We start from the raw sequence: 18,642 nt of genomic DNA on the forward strand, positions 1-18,642 counted from the left end.
TGTAACAGAGTACCCATTCTGACAATATTTAAATCACCCCCAGAGTATTGAACTAGAGATGGGAGAAGCAAGATGCACATTGCATGGTCCCACCAACATGCAGATGCCCAGGATCATAGCAATTTCTGCTATTCTCTCCCCAATTTGCAAATTACTTTGCAATAGTCATCGTAAATTTGCTAAGTATATGCAACATTATGGCAACATTATGGTTTAAATAAAATTAGAAAATAGTGATGTCTAAGGAAGGGTGTTTGCCTTTTTTGATGTCTTTGAGAATTCCTTTCCCTGTATGAAAAGCCAACCCACACGTGTGGTACCTTGATGGTGAGGATGGTGTGTGATCACTGGATTTTAGCATACTGATTGTTGAACAAAAATGTCCATGTGTTACAGCATGTAAATATAATAAACAGCTTTTTCTGTGGGGCACAATAATATTGTTATAATATATTGATTCAAGAAAGATAATCATCTGGTTCCTGTTTCTGAGAATGGAAACTGTGTCTCAACCTCATCTGGAGGAAGGACTGCTTCTAACTAGCAGGGGTATATGGCCTAACAGCCCGAACATGAACGTACTAGCTGGAGCTTCAATTCACATTTTGTACATCTTTGACCCATAAACTCTGTGGGCCCGGCTGCTGTTGGAACATAAATAATGTGGACCTATGTTCTGCCAATTTACTTCTGCCTAGCAGCAATCCAGAAGGTCTACTGATCTTCCCTGTTGCTGCTGACCTGTGTGGAAGCATCCAGCTAGCCCAAGGATTTCTGAGATTTAGACAAAGCACCTTTTATCTCTCCTTCACCCTCAACAGATACTAGAAGAGGGCTGCCTAAGAACCACATACCTGCAAAGTGCCGATGGGCTCAAGGGTGACTCTGCTTGGCATGCAACTTTCTCACTGAGCAACTTTTGTATCTTTTTTTTAAATTTTTTGACCCAGATTGAGGTCAATTGTTCATTTCTTGGAGCTATAAGATAGGTTTGATGCGCAACAATGCACATTTTCCAGCACCAAATGTTCTGCCAGTTATTAAGGTTCAGAGTATCAGAGAAACCGGATGAGGGGAAGAGGATAAGGAAAGCTTGGTGATAATAGAGACCTGTAATGAGATTTGAAATAGATAGTTTGAAAGCCACAACTATCGCTAACCCACCACTTTCAACAGCTTCTGTCTATTCAGCTGAAAATGGTTCTGTTATACCCCTCACTTTCTCAAGGCAGTTAATCTTGCATTTAGAAGAATACATAAAATAACAATAAGCAGTCAATTGTGGTTACATACTGGGTGCAACATAAAATAATAGATAATAATATGAGTAGTGATATCCAAGTGCAAAACGTGAATACCGGATAAACTGCTTGTGAGTTTTTTTAATCCCTATTGGGCCTGCTTGCTATAACGAAAGAGTAACTGTAGGAGGCTGGCTCAGTTTATGGTGTACACCTATGGTGTGGCACCCTATACTGAGTTCAGGAAACCCTTAGTGATAGTGAATAGGTGTTCAGATAGCAGAAGCTCTCTCGGGGTAGATTAGGCAGGCAGCTAAAGCTTATCAAGGAGGAATGTAAAGTATTTGCAATACCACAGTAGTCAGACAATAAGTTAGTCACAAGAAAGAACCACACAAGTGTTGTAAAAATAAAGGATACTTTATTACAGCAATAGTACTAAACTGACATTGGTATATCTCCTTCTCGCGTTATTACATACAATTATACAGATAAAATAACCAGCACAAATAGCATAGAAATATACAGGGCCCTAGGGGAGGGTCAAACCATAAAACATATACAAAAAAGGTGAAATGTGAAAGTGGGACTCAAGCCAAGGAAAGTGTGGTGGTTAGCTAGGGGCTGGGGCTAGTTAAGAATACCAGATTGTAGGAGGGTGGCCTGGCTTATAGTGGGTACCTAATGGTACTTACACATTGTGCCAGGTCCAGTTATCCCTTATTAGTAGATTAGAAGTGTTCTAGCAGCTTAGGCTGATGGAGGTAGCTATAGCAGAGCAGCTTAGGCTGAACTAGGAGTCATTCAAAGCTCCTACTATACCACTTATATCATAGAGCACTATATCACAAGAAAACACAATACTCAGAGTTACTAAAAATAAAGGTACTTTATTTTAGTGACAATATGCCAAAAGTATCTCAGAGGATATACTCCCTTAGGAGGTAAGTAATATACACAAAATATACACACAAACCAAAATCAGGTAAGTAAACAGTTAGAAAAGTAGTGCAAAAACTGTAGAACACAATAGAATGCAATAGGAGACAAAGTGCCTAGGGGCATCACAAACCATATACTCCAAAAGTGGAATGTGAACCAGGGATGGACCCCAGGCCTAGTGTAGTGTGTAGAGGGCCACTGGGAGTGTAAGAAAACACTAAGGTTGTCCAAGATACCCCACTGCAAGACCCTGAAAAGTAGGAGTAAAGTTACCCTACTACCCCAGAAAGACTGTAAAGTCGAGAGGAGATTCTGCAAAGGCAACAACTGACTGCAAAGCACTGAAGATGGATTCCTGGACCTGAGGACCTGTAAAGGAAGGGGACCAAGTCCAAGAGTCACGCAAATGTCTGGGGGGGGCAGGAGCCCACTAAACCCCGGATGAAGGTGCAGAAGGACTACCTCCAGGCGGAAGAAGCCAAAGATTCTGCAACAACAGAAGGTGCCAGAAACTTCTCCTTTGGTCAGAAGATGTCTCACGGTATGCTGGAGGATGCAGAGTTCTTTTCACGCAGAAAGACTGCAAACAAGCCTTGCTAGCTGCAAGAGCTGAGGTTGAGGATTTTGGGTGCTGCCAGGGCCCAGGAAGAACCAGGAGGTCGTCCCTTGGAGGAAGAGACAGAGGGGCAAAAGCAGGCAACACCCGCAGAAGCACCTAAACAGGCGTTCAGAAGATCTGAGCATGACAGTTGTCTCAGCAGAACAAAAGATGTTCCCACAAAGTCGGAGTCCAACTCAGCGAGTTGGGCAATGCAGGACGGAGTGCTGGGGACCTGGGATAGACTGTGCACAAAGGAAGTCTTGCAAAAGTGCACAGAAGCCCTATCAGCTGCAGTTCATGCAGGACGCACCAAATTTGGACAGAAGGGCCACTGGACTGTCGGGGACAGTTGGACCCAGCTCCTGTGTTCCAGGGACCACGCTCGTCAGGATGAGAGGGGACCCAGAGGACCGGTGATGCAGAAGTTTGGTGCCTGCCTTGGCAGGGGAAATATTCCATCGACCCACAGGAGATTTCTTTTTGGCTTCCAGTGCAGGGTGAAGGCAGGCAGCCCTCAGAGTATGCACCACCAGGAAATAGTCAAGAAAGCTGGCAGGATGAGGTGCTACAATGTTGCTGGTAGTCTTCTTGCTACTTTGTTGCGGTTTTGCAGGCGTCCTGTAGCAGTCAGCGGTCGATCCTTGGCAGAAGTCAAAGAGAGAAGTGCAGAGGAACTCTGGTGAGCTCTTGCATTCGTCATCTGAAGAGAAACCCACAGGAGAGACTCTAAATAGCCCTCAGAGGAGGATTGGCTACAGAGAGAGGTAAGCCCCTATCAGGAGGGGTCTCTGACGTCACCTGCTGGCACTGGCCACTCAGAGGTCTCCATTGTGCCCTCACACCTCTGTATCCAAGATGGCAGAGGTCTGGGACACACTGGAGGAGCTCTAGGCACCTGCCCTTGGGTTGTGCTGGTCAGGTGATTGGTCACTCCCCTTTCCTTTGTCCAGTTTCACACCAGAGCAGGGCTGGGTGGATCCCTGAACCGGTGTAGACTGGCTTATGCAAGGAGGGCACCATCTGTTCCCTTTTAAAGCATTTCCAGAGACCAGGAGAGGCTATTCCTCCCAGGCCCTTCACACCTATTTCCAAAGGGAGAGGGTGTAACACCCTCTCTCAGGTGAAATCCTTTGTTCTGCCTTCCTGGGACTGGGATTCCCAGGCCCCTGGGGGGCAGAAACCTGTCTGAAGGTTGGCAGCAGCGGTAGCTGCAGAGAGAACCCCAGAGAGTTAGTTTGGCAGTACCCGGGCTATATGCTGGAGCCCCGGGGATTCTTGGAATTGTCATCCCAATACCAGAATGGTATTGGGATGACAATTCCATGATCCTAGACATGTATATTCATTCATTTAACTTTATTTCGGTAAGTAAAAACATACCATAAAAGTACAGTACAAACATCATAACTTTTTGATTTTTTAAGATTGGTAGAACACTAAAAATATAAGCACAATAAAAATGTAAAAGGGATAGGGAGTTAAAATCCAAACAAAATGATCAAAATATATATCTCCTAAAATTTGAATGTACCACACAGCAAGGACCCTATTCCCTATGCCCATAGGTGTTCAATAATACAATAGAACAATGTCTTTATACTAAAAATTAAATAGTAAAATCAGACATCAAAAAGTAAATTAATATACATACATAGATCTAAAAATTAGCTACCCAGTCTTATTCTTTAAAATTGCTAATCTAAGGCGCCAGATTGATTCGAGAAAGTTTGCCACTGGTAAAACTACCTGGGCAGATGGATCAGATTTAAAAATTCTATCAGCATAAAGATAAGACCTGGCGCCTATAGATTTGCAGAGCGGGATAATCCAACAAGCTCTTTGTTTGTGATATGCATAACAGTAAAAGAGAACATGTGAAATAGACTCTTCACGTTGGCAGCCCATCGGACAAAGCTTGGATCTATTAGTGGGACAAAGCCATTTGTACGTTAGAGAACACAGAGGGAGGGACCCTATTCTGAATCTAACAAAAAGAGCTCGCGCAAATGGAGATAATGCTATATCCATATAAGGCTCAAATTCGTAGGGGCATTTGATTGATAAATAACTATCAGACATTGACAGCGGGACAATCTTAGCAAATTGCACAATCTGAGCGTTATGCCAAAAAGCATCCTTCAATAGCTGCACAGCATTTTTAGGAATGGAAAGTAGGTCCAACCAATAGGACCCTAAACATAGATGGATTAAGGATTCTTTGACATAAGCACACCATTTCGTTTTACTAATAGTGTTGCTGCCCACCAGTTTGAGAAGCCCACAACGAAATGGAGAAAGGGCGTCTGTTATCCAAAGCCGGATCCAATATAGCAAGGGCCTTAAAGCAGCAATCTGCGAGATAGAAAAAAGATTTAAATCCATACGCATGGGCAGAGATGGAGTGCTAGAAGGAACTTTTAACAATGATTTCAAAAATAGATTTTCCACCCTTGCCAGATCCACCAGGTTGCAATGGCCCCAAAGTTCAGCACCATATAAGCCCCCCCCCGGGCTTGAGATTTATATATTTCGAGGGTGGGAGACATTGCAAATTTGGGAGATCTAGAAGCAAATCTTACGATGCCACCCGCCCTTTGCTTCAGGCACAAAAAAGATTTCTGGCGGTGTGCATGCCAAAGGTGTGAGTCTTCCAGTTTGATACCTAAGTAGTCGAAAGTGCCCACTCTTTCCAAGGGAGCGCCATCTAGGTATACCGGTCTCTTCATTTTACACTGGTCCTTGCAAAACTCCAAAAATCGTGATAGCAATCTGGAAAGGCCCATGGCAGTTCGCGAGAGTAACAAGGTGTCATCTGCAAACAGAATACAGGGAAATTCTGGCCACCCAAATTCGGGGCATCACCATAACAATCTAAGAGGTATGGGATACAAGTGTTAATAAACAATAGGAATAGGGTGGGCGCGAGGACGCAGATTTCAAATCGACAAAGGCCACAAATAGATGGCCGTTGTCTGCGTCTACAGTCTTCCACTTAATGGTAGTAAATCGGAAGACCTGATCGATGGTACTGACCTTGTCCCGGAAACCAGCCTGGAGATGGCTTAAAACCGGATTTTTTGTTATCCAGTGTTTTAATCTGGATAACAACTGGAAGGAGAATATTTTTTGCAAGTTATCTAATAGACTAATCGGTCTGTAGTTCCCTGGGGAACTCTTATCTCCTTTTTTATGTATAGGGACAGTAATAGCCACCTTCCACATATCTGGGTAAGAACGAATTGTCAGAACAATATTCGATAGCCTATTGATGTACCGGGTCCAAACAGATAAGTCTGATTTATACAGGTCCGATGGGACACTGTCTAAGCCAGGAGCCTTCCCTGTTCTTTGAGCACGTATTGCCAACTCGGTTTCCTTTAGGGTAAAGGGCGGCACAGGGGGAAAGCACAATAAAGAATCAGTAAGAGAGTTGTTTGAATCGGGACAGGACCCATAGAGTTCCCGAAAATGGGAGAGCCAGGATTCTGCATCAATATGGCATTCAGGAATAGATGAAAGGGCAGGGTCTCTGCATGAGACCAGGGTCCAGAAAAGTTTAAGATCACAGGCACTAGCTGCCTCCACCAGACGCTCCCACAATTTTTCCTCATATTTAAGTTTAGATGACTTGCAAGTAGAAGCATAGTTCCGTCTCGCATGTGTAATGGCATCCCGGCTCTTTTGCTTTAGAGCTTTGGACAAAAGGCTCTTGGCCTCCAGACACTCCTTATCAAACCACTTACAATTGGGCAAGGAAGAATTGTTTTGGGTTGAGGGAGGTTTAGTAAAGAACTCCTTAAGATCCATGAAAAGAGTCGCATGAGAGGACATAACTTCTGAGGGAGATAAGACAATAGAGTCATCAAAAAGCTGATGGCAAGAAACTAGGTCGCGGAGCTTATCATTAAGCAGGTTGGATTTCGAAAACGAGGACCATCTTACCACGCACCTATTGCTGGATAGTTTCAGCCAGTCACTGGGAGCATCCAAAACATAAGGTGGAGTGAGCCCTAAAAAAAGAGTTGCATTATATTCAGTTTGTAAAGGGGCATGGTCACTAGTGCACCGAGAACCCACCTCTACATTGATTATAAAATGCCAAACTCGCAGATCAAAAATAACGTAATCCAGAGTGCTGCTATAGTGGCCTCTGTAGAAAGTGGGTCTAGAGTTGTCATTTGAAAATCGACCATTTCCAAAGCGAAGACCATAAGTTACTACAAGGTCTATTATCTGCATAACCCTAGGGGGAGGAGTACATGGCACTGGTTGGAATAAAAGCGGGGGAGATTCCATACTTCATCTTCGGCCTGGATAGACTCAACAAAAGCTAAATCGAATTCAATTTGGGCGTTGAGATCACCTGCAATAATAACACAATATTTAAAATGAAGATCAGATAAAAATTTGTTCAACAGATGAATGGTACCAGACTGGTGGTTCGAAGGGCCTGGCCTATTATAAATATTAATACATAAAACCGGAGTACCTGTGATAGGCCATCTTGCTATTGCAAGAATATCGCAAGAGTCAACAGCGATTTCCTTTACCGTGCCCACTTCAGTCAGCTTGACCCAAGTGCATAGACCCCCAATCGCCCTTCCCCTGGTGGACTGAGTCGCCTTTTTAGTAAAACAACAATAGCCTTGCCTATACACACAATCCATAGCCCAAGTTTCCTGGAACATACATATGGAAAAAGATTCAACATAAGCCCCCCAGTCTGGATCAGATCATTTGCTCTTGATGCCAGCCACATTCCAAGACAATATTTTCCTTGTTTTAATGCTACAAGCTGTCGTACAAGAGTCGGCATCGGGAGCTGAATTAGAAGTCCCGTTGTTAGCGCAGGGTAAAGCTCTTGTAGCATTGCCACCCAAACCAAATGGAGATCTTGAAAGTGTCGCTACCCAGACATGTGAAACGTTATGTTTGCAAGAATTAGGATGGCGTAGTCAATCCACATCAGATGTATCCCCTGAGGTGACGGGGTCTCGTGTGAAAGTACCTTCATTGTTGCAAACCAAAGCAGCCCCGTCGCCAGGAAAAGGCAACGAGCCAGGGGAGACAGTTGAAACAGAAGCATTTCGAGGAATTGGGTTGGCTCTAGGTGGACAAGAGGACATAATCTTGTGACCCATAGCAGGCAAACTTTCTCTAAAAAATATGTCAGAGTCAGATCTTAATAAATTACGAGCTTCCATCTGCAAAATCCCTTTAACTAAAGCGGGGCTGGCGAGATGAAGTTTAATAATGTCCCGCCCACCAGGGCCTCGCACACGAGAAGCAAAGACAATATCCGCGTGGATGATAGAGCCACAACCCCTAATGTGGCAAATCCAATACGACACCTTGTTAATAAGAGAGGAAGTGTCTTCCCTCGTATGAGGTGAAAGTCGAGGGACATTACACATGTCGATGCAATTTCGGTTGGGCACGTGAGTAGAATGGGCCACAAATTGACCCGGATTAAAAGGAAAGAGTGACGAATTTGCTTGAACTGAGGTCGAGTGATTTCCATAATGATGACTATAACTAGGACCCTTGTCCATTTCCCGTAGCAGTGGGGAATCTACTGGCAGGGCAACAGGGACCAATGGCCGAGAAGCTTGTGCTATGACTGGATTCGGGATGCACTGAGGAGTTAGGTCAGATTTTTTAAGTAGTTTGAGGACCTCAAGTAAAAGACTCTTCAATTCCCCGACTTCACGCTTTAGACTAGATACCAGAGCTAAGACATCATCACTAGGAGGATCAAAAATGGGTTTAGGAGGCACAGGGAGCGAAGGCTGTATGGCACTTGCCAATTCTGGTTGATCCAAAACAGAAAACTGATTTGTACATGGAATGCCATTGATAATGGAAACAGAAGGGGTTACATCCAAATTTGAATCAATACCAGGCGAAAGCGAGGAATTAGCCAGACCAGTCGAGCTGGGAGGGACAGCAACATGGGCTAAAGTTTTCTGAGGCTGTATATCAATAGGTTTAGTGGAGTCGTTTTTTTAAAAAGGGAAGTAAAGATCCTGATTTCAATTTCTTACGGGCATTGCCCTCTTTTTCCTTGAGGATGGATTCCACTTCCTCAATTAAGTTATCAATTTCTCTAGAAACGCAATTGGAATGGATTTGCGTTACTCTGTTGGATTTAGAGCTTTTGAATTTGGCTATAGCCGGGTCAGGACTAGAGCAAACCTTGCGCTTTCCCATGCTAAATAAAGAATAGGGGAGAGAAAAAAGAAGGAAACTTACTCAGCACCACTGGTCACCACTGGTCAGCGCAGCACAAAAAAAAAAAAATTAATGAGTGTGGCCCAGCCTTTTCCGGGCGCTGACGGGCGAAGGACGGGCCTGCCCTTGGCCCGGGCGCCGCCCGGGCGCCGCCCGCACGCGTCCCGCGATGGCGGGAGCGCAACGTAAATTTAAAGGGCTCCTGCCCCACAAGCAGTGTCACCGCCTCCTGGCTCCTCCAATGCGCGTCCCACGACGGCGGAAGCGCAATGTAAATTTAAAGGGCTCCTGCCCCACAAGCAGTGTCACCGCCTCCCGGCTCCTCCAATGCGCGTCCTAGACATGTAACATGGCCATGTTCGGACTTACCATTGTGATGCTATATAGGTATTGACCTATATGCAGTGCACACATGTAATGGTGTCCCCACACTCACAAAGTCAGAGGAATTTGCCCAGAAAAATGTGGGGTCACCTTGCCTAGTGCCAGGGTGCCCTCACACCAAGTAACTTTGCACCTAACCTTCACTAAGTGAGGGTTAGACATATAGGTGACTTATAAGTTACTTAAGTGCAGTGTAAAATGGCTGTGAAATAACGTGGACGTTATTTCACTCAGGCTGCAGTGGCAGTCCTGTGTAAGAATTGTCTGAGCTCCCTATGGGTGGCAAAAGAAATGCTGCAGCCCATAGGGATTTCCTGGAACCACAACACCCTGGGTTCCTAGGTACCATATACTGGGGAATTATAAAAGTGTTACAATGTGCCAATAAGAATTGGTAAAATTAGTCACTAGCCTGCAGTGACAATTTTATAAGCAGAGAGAGCATAAACACTGAGGTTCTGTTTAGCATAGCCTCAGTGATACAGTTAGGCACCACACAGGGAACACATATAGGGCACACTTTATGAGCACTGGGGTCCTGGCTAGAAGGATCCCAGTGACACAGGCAAAAACAAACATATATACAGTAAAAATGGGGGTAACATGCCAGGCAAGATGGTACTTTCCTACACAGATGTAAGTACAGTAGGTGACCCCAGCAACCAGGAGAAATTGAGTTCCCCACCATGTTGTCCCATAGGCTAACACAGAGAGTAGTGGTTGGAGTTTGTGGAATTCAGGACCCTTAGCAGTAGACCTCTATGAAACCAGCAGGCAAGAGGATCGGTGGAGAGTTCCCGTACCCCAGGTGGTGCAGGTGGCAATGCCCACCCTCCTGAAATGAAGTTCCTGCAAGTCGGGGGAAGAAGAATTCCAGCAGCGGGGTCCAGGTGTTCATAAAGATCTCAGGAGTCACCTACAAGCTGCCCCTTGCCGGTCGCCGGATTGCAGGAGGGTCATTAACCAGCCAGTTCACCAAAAAGCAATGACAAGTGCAAATTGGTGCAGAAGAGAAGTTTGCAAGGTTGTGGGGACCAGCAAGGTCCAGGAGATTCTACCCAGAAGGAGGAGTCAGAGATGGCCCTCAGCGCACAGGAAGGCACACAGAAATTGATGGAGCACCCACGAGTGACCCACAGGAGCCGGACACAGAGAGTTACAAGGAGCCCTTTCCAGCCCAGCAAAACAGAAGTCCCACGTCGCAGAAGCTGCAGGAGAGGAGCTGATCTTTGGTTTGCAGAGTGTTGGAGGCTGGGGCTTCTTGGAGGTGGACGATCTCCCAGAGGAAGACTCAACTAGCATTGGCAAATGCAACCTGGGGTGGGCAGGGGTGCCAGTCTCATGGCAGGAGCGAGGGCCTAAATTCTCTCACCTTGGATAGAAGACGAGCAGGACCCAGAGGAAGCCACATACTCACTACCTATGAAGCAGGATCTTCAGATGTCCAGAGACAGCAGACCCCTCCAATCGGTAAAGGATGCCTTGAGGTGCCTGTGGTTGCAGCGGAGTGACTCCTTCACTCCAGAGGAGATTTTTTCATGCTTCCTGGTGCATACAGAGTCCTTGTGACCCTGGAGGATGCACAGCCTTGGATGCTGCAGAATTCTTGTGGAGAAACAATGTAGCAGCGGGAGCATTCCCACGAGAAGCAGAGTTGTTCAGTTCCAGTTGGAGACCAGCAGCAGTTCCAGAGGCCAGGAGCAGAAGATGCCTTGCAGAAAGTCCCTTGTAGAGTCTTGCTTCACAAATCACAGGACTCACCCACGAGCAAGCCCTTAAATAACTCTAAAAGGGGGTTGGTCACTCTTTGCAGTGACTCACCTATCAGAGGCAGTCAGGGACATCTCCTACATGCTCCCAGGGGCCTCAGCACATCTTATTTTCAAGATGGCAGAATCAAGTGCCCACTTGGCAAAGCTCTGGGCACCTCGATTGGGGAGGGGCTAGACAAGTGCTTGGTCACTACCCTGTCCTTTGTGTAGTTTTTTACCAGAGCACGGACCTGGGGTTTCTGAACTGGTGCAAACCGGATTACGCAAGGAGGGCACCAAATGTGCCTTTCAAAGCAGTCTGGCGGCACTCAGAGGCCACCCCACCCCTGCCCATAGACACTTAATAGACAGGGAGAGGTGGTTACACCTCTCCCTTGCAGGAAATCCTTTATTCTGCTCCAGTTGCCTGACCCTGGCTGATCAGCAGTCGGGCAGAATAGTCATCAGCAGCGTGGGCTGGCAGCTAGACCCTTTAGGGTTGCACAGGCAGATCTGTGGGATCCCCTATGGAACCCAGAGATCACATGGAACTGATAACGCATCCCTTTATGATAATTTATTACACATCAGGACTCGTTTTAGGCCAATGAATCTTTTGACCCAGTTGAGAGACACCTTAGGACGAGATAACTAATCAATAAGTCAATCTACATGTCAATAATGTCATCAATATTTATCAGAACAGTACATTTCACTTTAGTCAAAGTCATTAACCAATTCGAGACTCTACCATGACCTTGCAGCCATGAATAACCACACCAGTTTAGTAGAATTTCATAAGTTTTATTCCCTATTAATTACAATCTAAAAGCAGATTCGTTAATCTCAACATCAAGAAACATAATAGCATAGTCACGATATGGCAACTTTGATAAGATTTCATTAAAGCGAGAATCACAAACATCAGAACATAACACAGCGTGAACATACATCAAATTTAGCAGAGTGTCAATAACGCATTAGTTCAACATCGTCGTTTGTCTATTTGTGTCAGTTTTGGTGAACACCTGTCCTAACCACTGATTAGCATTAGCATGTTGGGCTTCATGCAAAACAATTTAGAACACTAATTTGGAAAACATCTATCTAAGGTTTCTGTCAAAAGTAAGCAGTTGGTACCTGTTAGAAATGAGGTCTTTGGTTGACAGTCAGGTTACCCCCTGTTCAAGCAAGGACCCTCACTCTAGTCAGGGTAAAAGAGAATCACCCTCAGCTAACCCCTGCTTACCCCCTTGGTAGCTTGGCAGAGCAGTAGGCTTAACCTCAGAGTGCTAGGTGTAAAGTATTTGTACCAACACACACAGTAACTTAATGAAAACACTACAAAATGACACAACACCGGTTTAGAAACATAGGAAATATTTATCTAAACAAAACAAGACCAAAACGACAAAAATCCGACATACACAAGTCAAGTTATTAATTTTTAAAGATGAAACTCAAAAATAGCGCTTAGAAACAAAAATGCTTCAATGAGATGTTAACACGGCGTCGTGACGGAGTCGTTCCCAACAAGCCGACACCAGCGGCGCCGGACACGGAGTCGTGTAGACCCCCAAGTACAGTACCTTTGGTAAAGAGTGAAAACAAGCCGAGGCGCCAAGTCAGGAATCGCGGCGTCTGTGCGAAACGTTGAATCCGTGCACTTCAAGCGGTGTCGGTCACGACGTGGTGCGGCGACTTCCACGGAGTCGCGGACTTCAGCGGGGCTGCTGCGGCGACGGGCCTGCGAAGAGTGTCGCGTTCCAGCGAAGGTCACGGCGTCAGGTGCAGGCGGCGTTACCGGATTCAGCAGCGGCGTCGGTCCGGAGTCGTCCAAAGTCGATTTCCTTGGATTTCCACCAGCTTTCCTTTCAAGGCCCCAGGGACTGGATAGGGCACCACTTGTCAGAGCAGGAGTCTCTCCAGAGACTCCAGGTGCTGGCAGAGAGAAGTCTTTGCTGTCCCTGAGACTTCAAACAACAGGAGACAAGCTCTAACTCAAGCCCTTGGAGATTTCTTCACAAGATGGAAGGCACACAAAGTCCAGTCTTTGCCCTCTTACTCTGGCAGAAGCAGCACTGCAGGAAAGCTCCACAAAGCACAGTCACAGGCAGGGCAGCACGTCTTCCTTAGCTATCAGCTCTTCTCCAGGCAGAGGTTCCTCTTGGTTCCAGAAGTGTTTCTAAAGTCTGTAGATTTGGGTGCCCTTCTTATACCCATTTTAGTCTTTGAAGTCACCTTTCTTCAAAGGGGACTCACACCTACTTGTGAAATCCTGCCTTGCCCAGGCAAGTCATCAGACACACAGCAGTGGGTTGGAGCCGGCATTGTCAGAGGCAGGCACAGTCCTTTCAGATGAGAGTGACCACTCCACCCCTCCCTCCTAGCAGAGATGGCTAATCAGGAAATGCAGGTTACACCCCAGCCCCCTTTGTGTCACTGTCTGGTGTGAGGTGAAAAACAACCCAACTGTCAAACTGACCCAGACAGGGAATCCACAAACACGGCAGAGTCACAGAATGGTTTAAGCAAGAAAATGCTCACTTTCTAAAAGTGGCATTTTCAAACGCACAATCTTAAAATCAACTTTACTAAAAGATGTATTTTTAAATTGTGAGTTCAGGGACCCCAAACTCCACATGTCCATCTACTCTCTAGGGGAATCTACACTTTAATCATATTTAAAGGTAGCACCCATGTTATCCTATGAGAGAGACAGGCTTTGCAACAGTGAAAAACGAAATTGGCAGTATTTCACTGTCAGGACATATAAACCACATTACTATATGTCCTACCTTATCCATACACTGCACCCTGCCCTTGGGGCTACCTAGGGCCTACCTTAGGGGTGCCTTACATGTAAGAAAAGGGAAGGTTTAGGCCTGGCAAGTGGGTACACTTGCCAAGTCGAATTTACAGTGTAAAAATACACACACAGACACTGCAGTGGCAGGTCTGAGACATGATTACAGAGCTACTTATGTGGGTGGCACAACCAGTGCTGCAGGCCCAATAGTAGCATTTAATTTACAGGCCCTGAGCACCTCTAGTGCACTTTACTAGGGACTTAACAGTAAAACAAATATGCCAATCATGGAGAACCAATTACATACAATTTACACGGAGAGCATATGCACTTTAGCACTGGTTAGCAGTGGTAAAGTGCTCAGAGTTGAAAAGCCAACAGCAACAGGTCAGAAAAAAATAGGAGGCAGGAGGCAAAAAAGACTGGGGATGACCCTGCATAAGCAAAAGTCCAACACGACCCCCTACCAGCCTAAAGCCAGGGGAGAACAATCAATACCTTGATGTACTTCCCTGATTGTGGCGATAGAACAAGGACCCAGGCCCACAACAGCAGGGGCATGTTCCAGTTCTACGCCTTCCTGACTCCAGTTGGATCCCTCTGTCCATACTCTCAGGGCCCACTAAGCTAACCCATGGGGAACCCTTCTCCACATCTACAGACACCATCTGTGCAGCACCTAACTTTACTTTGCTCACAGATGTATTGCAATGGGCAGATAGTACCACCAGGGCCAACACAGTGGTGTTGCCCACTCCACCCCCGGGGTGTGACTCTCGTCCCCCCCCCAGGGGCAACTCTGTCCACCAGGACAGCAAGCCACGGTGGCCCCGGACAACTGTCAGGGGTGAGAGCCCGACCTCAGGCCTCTCCAACCACTGTGACTGCGGAGAGTGGGGGGCGGTAGCCCCAGGTGCCTGGCACCCTTTGACCAATCTCTCTTCCACCAGGTCAGGGATGACAACCTGACCCTGGTCCTCCCCGTTTGGGCTCTGTACCCTTCCTGCAGAAGCGGCACCCCCAGAGTCAAAAACTGTCAGGGTGCTTGTAGAAGCAGTCCTGCACAATTCTTCCACCAGTGCAGGGCTGTTAACCTGCAACTGGCCCGCCAACCTGGGGTCTGTACCTTCAGGTTGGACCAGGGCCAGGGGTGAGGCTTCCCTCCCCCTGCCCTCCCTTCTGGGGTCCTGCACCCCCCAACTAGGAGTGGCCCCCTCAGAAGACAACATGGGATGGGCACTGTTAGCAGTAGCCCCTTCCTCCAGGTCAGGGGGGACACCCTGAACCTGGCCTTCCAATCCAGGGTCTGTACCCTTAGATTGCACTGGGGACAGGGGTGAGGCTCTTTCTCCCCTGCCCCTACTCTCAGGGTTCTGCACCCCCCTCAGGGAGAGTACCCCTTGAAATCACACCAGGGGGGGTGATTGGGCAAACCGCCCACCCCTTCAGGTCAGGGTTTACCCCCTGCACCTGATCCTCCAGTCCAAGGTCTGTACCCACAGACTGGACCACTGCCTGGCAACCCAGGACTTCCTGGGGGGCATACCTACCCCCCACCAGGTCAGAGTTTACCCTCTGAACCTGGTCATCCAACCCAGGGTCACCACCCTGCGGTTGAACCACTGCCTGGCGCACCAGGACTTCCTTGGGAGCACACTTACCCCCCATCAGGTCAGAGTTTACCCCCTGAACCTGATCATTCAACCCAGAGTCACCACCCTGCAGTTGAACCACTGCCTGGCACACCAGGACTTCCAGGGGGGCACACTTACCCCCCTCAAGGGACACACTGTCCCCAAGGGCCACACAAGAGTCTGGCTGGCGCAGGTCTCCTGACCTCTGCCCATCTGACAGAGTCTGGATTCCCCCCAATCCAGAAATGGTCTCACCAAGGTCATTCCTGGGGGGCTCTGCTCTCAGAGCTGACCCCTGACCCTCCAGGTTCTCCACTGGGGTCCGCAACCCCCTCTCAACCCTCTGTCTGGACTTCTGCACCCCCTCACTAGGAGTGGTACTGCCAGACACCAGAACTGGTGGGACGCTGGCTACAGCCGCCCCCCCAACTTCTCCTGACACTGTGGGATCTCCCTCAACAGATGGCCCTATGGTACAGGCTAGGCTCCCCTCCTGGTGTTCCCTCATGGAACCCTCCAGGACCTGGGACCGGATCTCGGGCACCTTGGACCTCAGCCCATCCCCATTCCCTCTCCTCAGAGACTGGACATGGGGTCCCTCAACCATCCCACTACACTGGGACCTACCTGGGACACTACAATCCTTCCCTACCTCACCTGGTTGGGAAATACCTAGACCACTCCTCTCAGGAGCCCCCCCAAATGCCTCTTCAGACTCTCTGGTACTCACCAAGAGGTCTGCCTCCATTGTAAGCCCCCTAGGGTCAGAGAACTCACACTCCACCTGGTGTTGGCGTAGCTCTGGAAAATAAGGACTAGACATATGCCCTCCAGCAATTACATCACTCAGCCCCTTACATGAATTAACCAAAGTACCCTTCACCCAACCATCCAGTGACTCTGCTTTGGAAAAGCACCCCACATCACCCTCCTGAGACTGGTGAGACAGTACCTGACTGTCCCTGACACTCAACCCACACTCTTCTGGGATGTCTTCACACTCCATAACCAGGACTTCTACCTGGGGGGAACCCCTCTCCCTGTCACTCTCACCTAGAGTCAGTAGAGTGTCCCTCCCACCAGTAGGAATATGACTCCCCATGCCAGTTCCCCAATCCACCTCAGGGACCCTGTGCATCACTGGAGCTACCTCATACCCCTGAACCTCCTGGTGTGTGTTAACTCCCTCCTTCAAGTAGGGCACCACATCTCTGGGCATGTGCACTTCTTCAGCAGCACTAGATACAAAATTGTTGCTGCCACCATTCCAGCTGGATTCAGCCCTCATGACCTCCAGCTCCTTCATTTTGAGCTCATAAGCCCAAATCCTCTTTTTGATCTCTAAGTCCCTCCTCCTTTCTTCCAACTCCTTCTCCCTTTGCATCCTCAACTCCTTGAACCGGCGAGCCCTCTCTGCCTGTCTGTCCTGTAACTCTTCAGGAGTCAGACCCTTGGATGACACCCTGCTACCCCTCCTGGGGACCCTCCCCCCAGGCGTAACAGGTACCTCCACTACACCACTGTGTATCCTCTGCACTTCCCCACCCACATTCTCCTCCTCTGTGTGCCCTCCAGCCTTCTTGATTGTCACCCAGGCCCTCTGTGCCTTTTGCAGCTCCCCCTCCCTGGTGGAGCTCTCAGTGGGACAGTCAAGATCTTTAAGGAACTGTTTCAATTGAGCAACTGAGTACTCCTTCAGTTTCTCCATTTCAAACACAGCTCCAGCTGTTGCATCTCCAGATTGAGACATGATGGTCACAAGTGCAAAGTTCCAAAGGCAGAAAATAAGTTCCCAATGAAGTAAAAAGAATCAGTCAAGGGATCAGCAAAATCATGGAAGTAGAACAAAAAGGAGTCCTTAAGAGAAAAAGCAAAAGATCACCAAACAAGTAGTATGTGGTCACGTAGTGGTCTGAACTCAAACAGTAGTGTACACTTAATCACTGTATGTCAAGTACAAATACAAGTCCAAATCCCAACCGCTGATCACCAATGTTAGAAATTAGGTCTTTGGTTGACAGTCAGGTTACCCCCTGTAAAAGCAAGGACCCTCACTCTAGTCAGGGTAAAAGAGAATCACCCTCAGCTAACCCCTGCTTACCCCCTTGGTAGCTTGGCAGAGCAGTAGGCTAAACCTCAGAGTGCTAGGTGTAAAGTATTTGTACCAACACACACAGTAACTTAATGAAAACACTACAAAATGACACAACACCGGTTTAGAAAAATAGGAAATATGTATCTAAACAAAATAAGACCAAAACGAAAAAAATCCGACATACACAAGTCAAGTTATGAATTTTTAAAGATGAAACTCAAAAATAGCGCTTAGAAACAAAAATGCTTCAATGAGATGTTAACACGGCGTCGTGACGGAGTCGTTCCCAACAAGCCGACACCAGCGGCGCCGGACACGGAGTCGTGTAGACCCCCAAGTACAGTACCTTTGGTGAAGAGTGAAAACAAGCCGAGGGGCGAAGTCAGGAATCGCGGCGTCTGTGCGAAACGTTGAATCCGTGCACTTCAAGCGGCGTCGGTCACGACGTGGTGCGGCGACTTCCACGGAGTCGCGGACTTCAGCGGGGCTGCTGCGGCGACGGGCCTGCGAAGAGTGTCGCGTTCCAGCAAAGGTCACGGCGTCAGGTGCAGGTGCGTTACCGGATTCAGCAGCGGCGTCGGTCCGGAGTCGTCCAAAGTCGATTTCCTTGGATTTCCACCAGCTTTCCTTTCAAGGGCCCAGGGACTGGATAGGGCACCACTTGTCAGAGCAGGAGTCTCTGCAGAGACTCCAGGTGCTGGCAGAGAGAAGTCTTTGCTGTCCCTGAGACTTCAAACAACAGGAGGCAAGCTCTAACTCAAGCCCTTGGAGATTTCTTCACAAGATGGAAGGCACACAAAGTCCAGTCTTTGCCCTCTTACTCTGGCAGAAGCAGCACTGCAGGAAAGCTCCACAAAGCACAGTCACAGGCAGGGCAGCACGTCTTCCTCAGCTATCAGCTCTTCTCCAGGCAGAGGTTCCTCTTGGTTCCAGAAGTGTTTCTAAAGTCTGTAG

The sequence above is a fragment of the Pleurodeles waltl genome, chromosome 5 (assembly GCF_031143425.1).
Source record: "Pleurodeles waltl isolate 20211129_DDA chromosome 5, aPleWal1.hap1.20221129, whole genome shotgun sequence".
Lineage (NCBI taxonomy): Eukaryota > Metazoa > Chordata > Amphibia > Caudata > Salamandridae > Pleurodeles > Pleurodeles waltl.